Source organism: Ursus arctos, unplaced genomic scaffold (assembly GCF_023065955.2).
Source record: "Ursus arctos isolate Adak ecotype North America unplaced genomic scaffold, UrsArc2.0 scaffold_25, whole genome shotgun sequence".
NCBI classification, from domain to species: domain Eukaryota; kingdom Metazoa; phylum Chordata; class Mammalia; order Carnivora; family Ursidae; genus Ursus; species Ursus arctos.
Window position 1 is genome coordinate 29,585,677 of NW_026622930.1, and position 12,280 is coordinate 29,597,956.

The 12,280-nt window shown below is 43.0% G+C and overlaps 1 protein-coding gene across 1 annotated transcript in view; it reads right to left on the reverse strand.

The window, feature by feature from the left end:
• PCNX1 (pecanex 1) overlaps positions 1–9,091 on the reverse strand; it is a 230,249-nt gene extending 221,158 nt beyond the window's left edge. The window contains exon 1 of the mRNA XM_057318460.1: positions 9,009–9,091. The gene's annotated coding sequence lies outside the window, so the exon portion shown is untranslated. The remainder of the gene's footprint in view (positions 1–9,008) is intronic.
• Positions 9,092–12,280: the final 3,189 nt, after the last annotated feature.

Consider the following 12,280-nt stretch of genomic DNA (forward strand, 5'->3'; position numbering starts at 1 on the left):
GGGAGGGACCGGGAGCAAGCCGCGCCCCCTCCAGCCCCTCCTCTCCTCTCCCTCCGCCCCCCGTGCCGGCTCCCCGCGGGTGCGCGCAGCGCCTCGGCCACCGCGGGCGCCTCCTGCCGGCGCCCGGGAGAAGCGCGCGCGGACGCGGACGTGGGCCCGGGGGGCGGGGCTCTGGGACACCCCATTCTGCGCCTGGTAAACCACCCTGCTAGATGCATTGACCGGTCTCCAACGGGAGCCTTCACTCTCCTAAACCCTGTCTTTAGAACCTTGTCAGCATCCTGGCTGACGTTTTATGATGTTTATGGAACACCTGGGAACAGTGAGGCTAGTATCTGCGTTGCTTATTAAAGGCCCGGGAGAATTCGATACAGCTGGTGACTAATGAAAAGTCACAAGTGCGCCTAATCTGAGCAAGAACTGTGTTGGCCCTTGGAGCGAGCTGGCGGCCCTCGGGTGAGAAAAATAGCCACGCCAGGACTGGAAGGATTTACTACTTCCAAAGATAGATAAATTAACAGAAATTTCAAGCGATGCAACAGGATGGGGTAGACAGATTTATCACTTCACAGGGTGATTTTATATTTTAACGTGCTGTAACGTAGCCGTTTTTAGAAATGGACCAATCTAAACAGCGTTGAAAGATTAACTGTGCCTCCACCCCAAGTCAGGATAGGGTCTCGCAGTTCTCTTTTTTACTGCTGTTAAGACTGGGAATCATTCCTGGCTCTTTGTAGTGTTTATAAGGCATGTCTGATCTCATTGAATGAAAAATTTATAGCAATAAAAGTATTCTGTATTCCTGGGTTAAAGCTGCTATAATGAATGAAAAAGCAAAAAAGCCAAAAACAAAACAAAACAAAAACCGGTGCTGTTTTAAGAAGAGTATTGAAAAACCATTGCAATACCTCCTGGTTCCATCCCACCGGAACAGTTCAAACATTTTCATACCCATTTCATTTGACCTGCACAACACTCAGGTAAGGGCAGCATAGAGGCTATTCTTATTTTATGGCTGAGGAACCCAAAATGCAAAGAAAGAAGTGATTGCCCATGTTCTCCTAAGTAATAGTGGTTGAGAAGACCTCTGAAACCAGCGGTCATTCTAACTTACCAGCTGGAATTAGAAGTTTATTTCTCAGCACCCTCCACCTTATCCATTCAGACAAGAATTTGAACTGATCAACACTGCTCAGCAGCATTTGGTTACCTGTGGCCAGTTTAGACGTTATGACCAATTGTTCTCAGAGTGTAATCCCAGGAACAATTGTGTCAACATCATCTGAGAACTTTGTTAGAAATGCAGATTCTCCGGTACCACTCCAGAGAAGCTCTGGGTGTGGGACCTCGCAATCCGTTTTAACAAGCCCTTCAAAAGATTCCAATGTACCTTAAAGGTTGAAATTACCATTGTAGAACACAACCCCCAGCTTTGATTAATTCATTTCCTTATAACCACAAAGCCATCAAGTTCCACGTACCTTCAAATTGTGAGACACGAATGAACACTGGCCAAAATATACTTTAAAATATATGAGGATGTCTGAAAGCACAATCAAGTTTAAATAATGCAATTTTACAATTAAAATAGAGGCCTTGGGGCACCCAGGTGGCTCAGTTGGTCAAGCGTCTGCCTTGGGCTTGGGTCATGATCCCAGGGTCCTGGGATTGAGCCCCACCTCAGGCTCCCTGCTCAGAGGGGAGTGTGCTTCTCCATCTCCCTCTGCTACTCTCTCTCTCTCCCCATCAAGTAAATAAATAAAGTAAAATGAAATAGTGGCCTTGAGGTTTGGTCTTAAACACAAGGTATTGTCAAGTGTTCATTTGTTTCTCCTAAAAGAGACAGGAAAGCTCTCTGAGCCAGGTTTGGAAGTGATCCCAACCTCTTCCAACACAAACAAAGATGTAAACAAGGATAAAATTCCAATACCACACAGTTTCCATACCAGCAAATATCTGCTTTAGTTTAATGTAAAAGGATTAACTGTAATTAGGGTGAGGTAGACTGGAAGAAGTGGAGACCAGGTCTAGATACATCATGGAATCGGAGGCAGACCCAGCTGGCGTGATGAGCAAGCAGCCAGAAGACAGTATCTGGAGGGTGTGGAATGGGCAGTAGCCAGGAAGGCAGCCAGCAGGAGGCTAGTTCAACACAGAGAATGCAAGTGTTGTAAGTCAGCAGGCAGCTGGAACACAACCTTGCGAAGTCCAGGAACAGACAAAAATTGGGAAATCATGGCAAGCATTAAGAAAATGGGCTGCTTATAGCATAACCCCAGCTTCAGTGCTTTCTTCCAGGTCTGGATTCCTCTCCCTATAAGGAATTGATGAAAGAATTCAGGTCCTTGAGATCATGTGCTGGGCAACTTTGCAGGGCAACACTTGCGCTCAGGGCTACAAGACAAGTATCCAAAAGCCAGATTTGACAGAGAGAGACTTAGAAACAAAGAAGCAACTTAATGCCTAGAACTGAGACCAAATTTCACATTGATCACAGTTGCCTTGTGTTGAGGTCCCAGAGAGTTAACATAGAACTCGAATTCCCTTCTAATATGGGCTGGGATTGATTCAGGAGCCTAGAGATGAGAGTCCAATGACACCAGCCACTGAGTAGAAGGGGATCAGCAGAATAAGCCCAGAAGGTAGAAAAGGCTACAGACTACATTTTTCAGCTCTGGACTGGTAAATGCAGTTTAGAAAAATGCTAAATAACTACGCTAGCAATGGAAACAATTCAACAAAATGGGCGACCTTTTTGAAAGACTGACTCAGTCTTTGCAGTGGGGATGAAAGGGGAGAACACTGCAATGCTTTTTATCTGTATCTTTCGAAATGTTTATGAATGCTGCCACAATAAGATTTATATTTTATAGACAGGAAGCCAAGCCACAGAGAGGTTAAATGGTTTGCCCAAGGTAATATACCTTAAAGTATAAGAGCAATGCAAAAACTGAGGAATCTAATTTGCTAAGTGTTAGTCCTCTGAGCCCTGCATAAAAGCTATTAATAATGTTACACTTAGCATGTCAAAGTTAGCAGAAATGACATACTACCAAACCACCATCTGACATTTGCTCATCTTTCAGCTAATTCTATTAAAATTATACTTCCTGACTACTTCATGGGCCCCTTGAGGACTGGGAATGCTCTGACAGCAGGTACTCCCCTCCTGCCTGAAAGGAACAAAGCTGAGTGTGCAAAGCCTTCCTTTTTTTTTTTTTTTAGATTTTTTTATTTATTTGAGAGAAAGAGGGAGAATGAGAGAGCACGAGCAGGGGGAGGGGCAAAGGGAGAGGGAGAAGCAGACTCCCCACTGAGCAGGGAGCCCAACAGGACTTGGGGGCTTGATCCCAGAACCCTGGGATCAAGACCTGAGCCGAAGGCAGACGCTTAACCAGTGGAAGCACCCAGATGCCCCTGTGCAAAGCTTTCTAATAACCTCCCCCCAAGCCCACCTTGGAGCAGAGGTGAACAAACTGCAGCTGTGGTCAGTTTATACGGCAACAATTATGTACTTTGGACATTACAGCCCGCGTGTCCTGCCAACAACCTGAATGTAGCAGGTACCCAGGTTTTTTTCCCTCAACCGAAACAAGCCCTTCTTATTTATTTCTCTTAGTGAAACCAATATTTTCCAACTAGCTCAGACGTGAAAGCTCATCTACCCTCCCCCATGGTCTAGTCTCCTGTTGTCTTTGTCCTGCATAATCCTGCCTTCACAATGCCGATCAGCCATCCTGGTGGATGCCCCCATGGACTCATACAAAATAGCCCCTATTGCCTCCCGTCTTTCTTCAAAAACCATTCTACATTCCACTAACAAACTAATCCCCCTAATCCACTTTCTCTGCACCCCTCCCTTTCTCAGAAGCTTTCAATTCCCTCATGGTGCCTACACTACTAAACCAGGCATTCAAGGTCCCCAACGATGGAATCACACTATCTTCTCTAACTTAGCCCCCGCTACTCCCAAGCATAAACCATTTTTACTGGCAAATATCAGCATACCCATTTATTTAATTTTATTTACCAGCCCATCCATTTATTAATCTCTGCCTCTATGCTCCTACTGACATCATTTGCCTAACCTAGAAAAACTTACTCCTTCATCTGCCTACTAAAATCTGCTATGACTACTTCAAATCCATTCCTCTATTTTTTTGAATAGCCTAAAGCACTCATATGTTCCATTCATTGAGCACTTAAATGTGTGCTGCTTTGTATCCCTCCAACCAAACTGTACATTCCTTGAGGGCAAGGCACTTCTCAGCCTGTCCCACAATGCCTAGCAGAAAGCAGTTAAGGTCAACTGACACGCAGTCCAGTAAGCTGAAAAAACAAAGCATTACAGAAAGCAGTGACTTTTCCATTAAAGAGTTTATGTTTTAGGTGTCACTTGGTAATTCTTCAACCTTCGAAAACATTATCATCAGCTTAGAAGAAATATGGCATAAAGATGAGGATCATTTGGAAGAGAAGGGAAGTGCCCTAGAGTCCTTATCTGATTCTCTTTTTAGGTATTTGCTATATACCACTTTATATCACATCAGGAAAGTAAATGTCAAAGTGGAGGAGGGGAACTTCCCAAATCCTACATTATAGAATTAAAAAATACTGATATCTGGCTATGGAGCTAAATAAGTAAAGTAGCTCATCCTTCTGGAAAATCTCAACTCAATCTACTGGGTTTTTTTTTTCTTTTTGACTTTTTAAAAACGTTTTTATTTATTCATTTATTTAAGTAATCTCTACGCCCAACGTGGGGCTTGAACTCACCACCCTGAGATCAAGAGTTACATGTTCTTCTGTCTGAGCCAGCCAGGTGCCCCTCTATTGGGGCTTTTAAATGTCAATTCCACATGAGGACTACTTTAGAAAATGTTTTAATTGACAGTAACTAGTTCAGTAATTCTCACTATGGTTTTGTGTCATCTCGAGGTATCTTCTGTTATATCTCAAAATTCCAATTCACTTTTCTTAAACTCTCACCCAACACTTTTGGGGCAGGGCAGTGAAAGGAAAGGGGAAGTGTATAAGATATTGTAAAACTCCCCAAATGCTGGGAATCCCTGAATTAGAAACAATAGACACATGTATTATTTCCCATCTTTTCACATGAAAGGATTCTTCTATGTCAGTGGATGTCTGATGTGTTTAGCTGTACCATATTAAAGAACTTGCTTACCTTTCTGTTTCAGCCATGGTAGTGTAATTCTGGCAGGACCTATTGGGCTAACTAATCTAGCTGGGGGATTCTCTGAAGAGCTCACCTGATTAGTAGCTACCAGTGTCCTCTATAGCACCTGCCTGTAGTTATGCAGAAATGAGAGTTGCCACCTCTAGAAGCTAGAGGTCTGGCCCTTCTGGCAAAGAGCACCAAGAACATTCCTTGGTGGGAAGTGGTGTCTGGTAATGGACTATCATGAGGTGTGGAATCAACCTGTATTTCATTCCAGAGTTTTCTACTTTCTAGGTCTGTTCTAGCCCCAACTCAAGAAATCCAAGCAGAATTGAAGAATCCTGGGGAATTCCATGTTGCGGACTCATTGCATTTAGTTTCAATTGCTTTTCATTCATTCATTCATTCATTCATTCATTCATTCTTTTTTTTTAAGTAGGCTCCATGCCCAATGTGGGGCTTGAACTCATGACCATGAGATCAAGAGTCACATGCTCTACCAACTGAGCCAGCCAGACGCCCCTCAATTGCTTTTTCTAATGGGAAAGATAAAGAATGATGTAATAAAAAGATCTTTCTCTTGGAGATTTTTCACAACTTGCTTTATGGAAAACTTGACAGTATGTGGGAATATGTTTCTTATAAGTTTTGTTTGTTCCTTTGGTTTGGTTTTTGTTTTTATTTTTGTTTTTGCTTTGCCTATTGGCATTGGGATTCAGCAGCTGTAAATATACATAACCATATCCTAATTATGCACAAATAGTGTATTTTGTATATATGTTCCAGGGGAGTGATATTTTCAGGACAAAATCTCCCAAATAAATCAGTAGAGATCATGATGCAAAGTAAAAGCTCCCAGTTCATCCCGTTTTCTCACTCTCGCAGTATTTCCATCTTTGAAACTCATTATGCTCTCACATCCTGTGACAAGTGTTTTTCAAGTGTAGTCCATGAATCTCCCCCACCCCCCATCACAATCTATTAGGAATGTAGAATTCCAAATTCTGGTACATCTCTACACAGGGTACTGAAAAACTCCTCCAGGGTTGGCAATCCCTGAAATAGAGAATTAATATAAGCATCTATTGTCTTCCATCTTTTCCTATTAAAAGATGGAATTCCAAGCAGCCAACAGAACACTGAAGGAGCTTTTTTTTTTTTTAATGTTTATTTATTTAAATTATCTCTACACCCAACATGGGGCTCAAAGCCACAACCAAAAGATCAAGAGTCCTGTGCTCTACCAACTGAGCCAGCCAAGCACCCCTACGCTGAATGAGCTTTTAACAGCTGATATGGATTGATCTTTAAGATATATGGCTAAGTGAAAAAAAAAAGTGTAGGACAGTATGTATAATGTGCTGTTGTTTGCATAAAGGAAAGAAAAGCATATTTTGTATGGAATTACGTATTGAACATCCCGAACAGAATATCTGAGGCAACGGCAGCAGGAGTTGCCACAGGGGTGAGAGAAAGACTTACTTTTCGTTGTGTATCTTTCGTACTTTATGAATTTTATGTCATGTTCATGTTACCCATTTTTAAAAAGTAATTAATAAGTTGGAAAATAATGCAGATCCCTAGGCTCTGCGCAGTTGAAATCTCTCACATGGGGCCAAGAGATCTGCATTTTTAAGCACCCTATTCTGCAAACCAGGAGTGAGAACCACTGTCCCTAACCTTTCCTTTAAAAAAAAAAATATTTTATTTATTTATTTGACAGAGATAGAGACAGCCAGCGAGAGAGGGAACACAAGCAGGGGGAGTGGGAGAGGAAGAAGCAGGCTCATAGCGGAGGAGCCCGATGTGGGGCTCGATGTGGGGCTCGATGTGGGGCTCGATGTGGGGCTCGATGTGGGGCTCGATGTGGGGCTCGATCCCATAACACCGGGGTCACGCCCTGAGCCGAAGGCAGATGCTTAACCGCTGTGCCACCCAGGAGCCCCTCCTTTTTTTTTTTTTTTTAATTCCTTCTTATTCCTTCCTTCTTTTCTTTCTCCTGAACCCTCTACCACCACCACCACCTCTCCTGCCCTCACTTCCTTATCCGTTGTAGGTCTCAGGGTTTTACAATTCGATCATTCCAAGCTCAGTACTTTTTCACTCCTCCTCCCCACCTTGCCATCCACTAAAACCACAATCCAGGATGGATCTACCTTTTTGACCTTCAGCACACAGACTAACTTCCCAGGTTCTAATCTCAGCTGTGACCTGGATTCTTCCTGACAATTCTTTGGTTCTTCTTCAGTTCCTCGTAATGACTTTTAAAAGCTCACCAATGTTCTCAAAACACCTATACCCCTCTCGCTCCCATAGCACAAAGAAAATAGAGGATATCGGGCATCTTTCAAATTCCTGCCCTCCTACTTCTTTTTTTTTTTTTTCTTTTAAAGATTTTATTTATTTATATGACAGAGAGAGAGACAGTCAGCGAGAGAGGGAACACAAGCAGGGGGAGTGGGAGAGGAAGAAGCAGGCTCCCAGCGGAGAGCAGGGAGCCAGATGCGGGGCTCTATCCCAGGACTCTGGGATGACACCCTGAGCCGAAGGCAGACGCTTAACGACTGAGCCACCCAGGCGCCCCCTGCCCTCCTACTTCTATATGCATCCATCCTTCCTATCCTCTTTTTTTTTTTTCTATCTGCACTCTCTGGACCCCTCTCCTGCAGTCTCTGAACCATACTCAATCTGTTAATCTTGGCTCCTTGGGCACCAAAAGCTTTCTCTTTCTACTGATTCTTTCCTTCAGCCTACAAACAAGCGCTCTCCTCCACAAGCCTTCTCTGTGCTCCAGCATCCACCCTCTTTCTTCTCTCCTTCCCAGCCAAATTTCTTAAGAGTGGAACGAAAGGGGTGCCCGAGTGGCTTAGGCGGTTAAGCGTCTGACTCTTGATTTCAGCTCAGGTCATGATCTCAGGGTTGTGATGTCGAGCTCTGCATAGGGCTCTGTGCTCAGTGGGGAGTCTGCTTCTCTCCCTCTGCGCCCCCTGCTCATGCACTCTTCTCAAATTAAAAAATAAATCTTAAAAAAAAAAAAAAGGAGAGAAAAGAAAGGAAGAAAGAATGCAACAATACTCTTCACCTGCCTTGAACTTAACTCTGGTCACTGCTCTTGCTCAAATCACCAGTGATTTCCTAGTTGCCAAGTCCAGCAGGCACTTTTCAGTCCCTACTTTATTTAATCGTTTTGTTCCTGGGTCATTGCGCTCTCTTCCTGGTTTCCTCTCACCTCCGTCCCTGATTATCCTAGACTTGGTCTCCTTTATGGAGTTATCCTCTTCTACTCCTCAAAGGTTGTCAGTGGATTAAGAAGGGAAAAAACTTCCTATCGTCCACTTCCAGGAGATGCTAACAGCTCCCAGCCTGAGTCCTGTAGAGACCCTCAGCCTGCGGGAAGTACCAGAAAGTGAAAACAAAGGCCATATGGGGAGCGATTAGAAACACCCCACCTCAAAAGTGTTTGTGAAAATTAGTGTCTCAAGAGCAGAACGATGAGCCCTGCTGTAAGTATTACAGCTGTGATCTAAATTTGCTTTTGGGGTTTTGCTTGCTTTAAATCCTTTACTCCTAATAGCCTCAGGTTACTAGGAGTTCTTAAACTTCTTAATCTCTAATTTACGAAGAGTTTCTTATAAGCATTTATTTATTTAGCCTTCAGGCTTGTATTTTGAAAACTTGACATTAACTTATTGGGATTTGCTTGGCCCAGCCTCTCTACCAATCTGCTTCCAAGTGGCTTTTTTGGCTGGTATTTAGTTTTTCATCATTAAAAAAAAAAGATTTACATTTTTTTATCAGAGAAAATATAGAAAAAGGAGCTAAAACTTACCCAGCAGGCCCCCTACCCAGTCACAACCACTAAAGATGTCGGTATCCTTCTTCTCCGTCTCTCCACTCCATCCCCCTGACTACTTCTGTACCATATTCTAATTGGAGTTCAGAGCCTGATTGGGAAAGTTTTTATGTCAACACATGCCATGTGCCTTGGCAGTCTGCTAAGTCTGAGAAACTTCAGGAGGCATTTTTTCCTTCTGACTTACCCATGTGTTTCACTTAGATTCTTGGAAACATTCCTCTGTGCGACATGGGTATTAGCCTACAGCTTCAAGTAACAGAAAATTTTGTTCAAACTCACAGAATAATAAGGAAAAGTACTGCTTCATAAAACTACAAGTGCAGGAGGTAGGGTGACTTCAAGGGCAGTTTAATTTAGTGACTCTGGATCTATTTCTCTGCAGTACCCTGAGATGACCTCCTTCATGGGCTGGCTTTCACCTAAGGCTCCTCCCTTCATGGGGGCAAAATGGCTGTAACAGTTACTGGTTTCACGTAGAAATGCCATCCATCTGGGTGCAGGTCACCCAAGAGCAAGGAAACTTCTTTCCCAAGAGCCTCTAGCATTCTTCTTTTTTTTTTTTTTTAAGATTTTATTTATTTGTTTGACAGAGATAGAGACAGCCAGCGAGAGAGGGAACACAAGCAGGGGGAGTGGGAGAGGAAGAAGCAGGCTCATAGCGGAGGAGCCTGACGTGGGGCTCAATCCCATGACGCCGGGATCACGCCCTGAGCCGAAGGCAGACGCTTAACAGCTGTGCCACCCAGGCGCCCCAGCCTCTAGCATTCTTGAGTCAAGCTCTGTTCCGGGGCAATGCCACGCACTGCCTTTAGCCAGGGTTCCTGAACCAGGTACTGGCCATGAGAATGGAGTTGCCCTCAGACCAGCCAGTCCCCGACGTGGATTGAGACACCAGGGGTATGTTGAGAGCAGCAGATCCCTAAGTAAGCCCTGGATTAGGTTAAGAATCAGAGAGAACAAATGCAGACTACACAGACAGACAACCACACATGGGTTTAGAAACGTGGCCATTTAATTAGTTATTTAATTTATTAATAAAATTAATTGTGTTTAATTAATTAATCAACCCATGTTGGCTTGTGATTGTTTTGTATTTCATTTTTGAAGTTTTAATAGATGATACCTTCACATAATTCAATATTTAAGGAAAAACAAAAACCAAACAAAAAGTATATACAGTGAAACATCCTTGCTGATCCCAGCCATACAGAGATGTTTTATGTATATACAAGGAAAAAAACGAGAGTGTATACATATAAGTTCTCTCTTTGTACACAAAGTATAGCATGCTATACCCACTGCACCGCACCTTGCTTTTTTTTTTTTTTTGCTGAACAATATATGTTGGAGATTACTGTATCAGCACCTAAAGCGCTTTGCCATTCTTTTAGTCACTGCATTGTATTATACTGTATGAACGTGCCACAATTTATTTAATAGCTATGGGTGGACATTCAGGTGGCAAATAATGTTCTGCTGTTAAAATGCTGCTATAATGGATGATATCATATAGACTTCATTGTGTGTATTTGGGGAATATCTAAAGCATAAGCTCCTAAAAGTGGAGTTAATGCCAAATTGCTCTACTACTGCTGTACCTGTTTATACTCCCCCTGGCAGGGCAGGAAAGGGCCTGTTCCAGAACACCCTTATCAACAGAGAATGTTATCACACTTCGGGGTCTTTGCTAATCTGATCGTTGAAAATTGTTATCTCAGTATAAGTTTTTTAAAAGATTCATTTGAGAGAGAGAGAGAGAGAGCACAAGCAGGGGGGAAGGGAGAGGGGGACAGAGAAGCGGACTCCCCGCTGAGCAGGGAGCCTGACACAGTCTGGATCAAGGGGGCCAGAGATCACTGAAAGCAGACATGCTTAACTGACTGAGCCACCCAGGCGCCCCTGTTATCTAAGTATAATTTTAATTTAAATCTCTTCTCTTGTGAGTGAGACTGAGACACTTTCATGTGCCTTGGACCCATTTCTTGCTCTTCCAGGACTGGCCTGTCTTATTCTTTGCCCATGTTTGCATTGCACCCTTGGTCTTCTGCTTTCTCATTTGTAGGAGCTCATATGGGTTAAGGGAAATTAGTCTTTGCTGGTCTGTAAGAGAGCTGCAAATATTTCCATCCAATCTGTCATTTGTCTTTTGACTTAGCTTATGGTTTTTTCCAGGCAGAAAATTTTAATGTTATGAGATTGAACATATCCATCTTTTACAGTTCTGGGTTTAAGGTCATAACTAAAAAGACCTTCTCCTATTCTTAGGTGAATAACTCTGTTTTAGCTTCTTCTAAAAGAGAAGATGGTTTCGTTTTTATACATTTAAATATTATATCTGCTTGGAATTTATCCTGGTCAGGTATAAGGAATAAATCCAACATTGATTTTTTTCCCCCATTTGACTGACTTTAGTTTTATGCTGTTTCATGATGATGCCCCTTCTTGTTTTATGACACTGAAGGTATTGCCAGTATTCTCTGTAAATGTTTTAAAACGTCTAAGTTTTCATTGACTTTAATTAGCAAAACAATAACTCAAAGAGTTTCTATAACTTACCCTAGGCTATGATACATGTTGAGGTTGGGGAGACAATGGGGTAAATCACAAAAGGAATAATGCTGGCTGCACATTCATCACGATCGCTGTTTGGAAATGTCCTTGCTCAGGACACCCACTCACAATATAAACAACTGAAAACAACAAAGTAGGGGCGCCTGGGTGGCTCATTCGATCAAACATCTGCCTTCGGCTCAGGTCATGATCCCAGGGTCCTGGGATAAAGGTCGCATCAGGCTCCCCGCTAAGCAGGGAGCCTGCTTCTCCCTCCGCCTGCCGCTCCCCCTGCTTGTGCTCTCTCTCTCTCTCTGACAAATAAATAAATAAAATCTTTTAAAAATATAAAAATTTTTTTAAAAAGAAATATGTTATTAAAAAAAGGAAAAGAAAACAGGGCGCCTGGGTGGCTCAGTGGAATGGGCGTCTGCCTTCAGCTCAGGTCATGATCCCAAGGTCCTGGGATGGAGCCCCACATCGGGCTCCCTGCTCCTCGGGGAGCCTGCTTCTCCCTCTGCCTGCCACTCCCCCTGCTTGTGCTCTCCCTCTCTCCCTCTCTTTTTGTCAAATAAATGGATAAAATCTTTACAAGAAAGAAAGAAAGAAAACAAGAAAGTACAGCTTAAGTGATTTAAATCACTTAAAACTGACATGTGCAATGTTCTTTTTATTAATTTAGGCTCTTTTTAAAC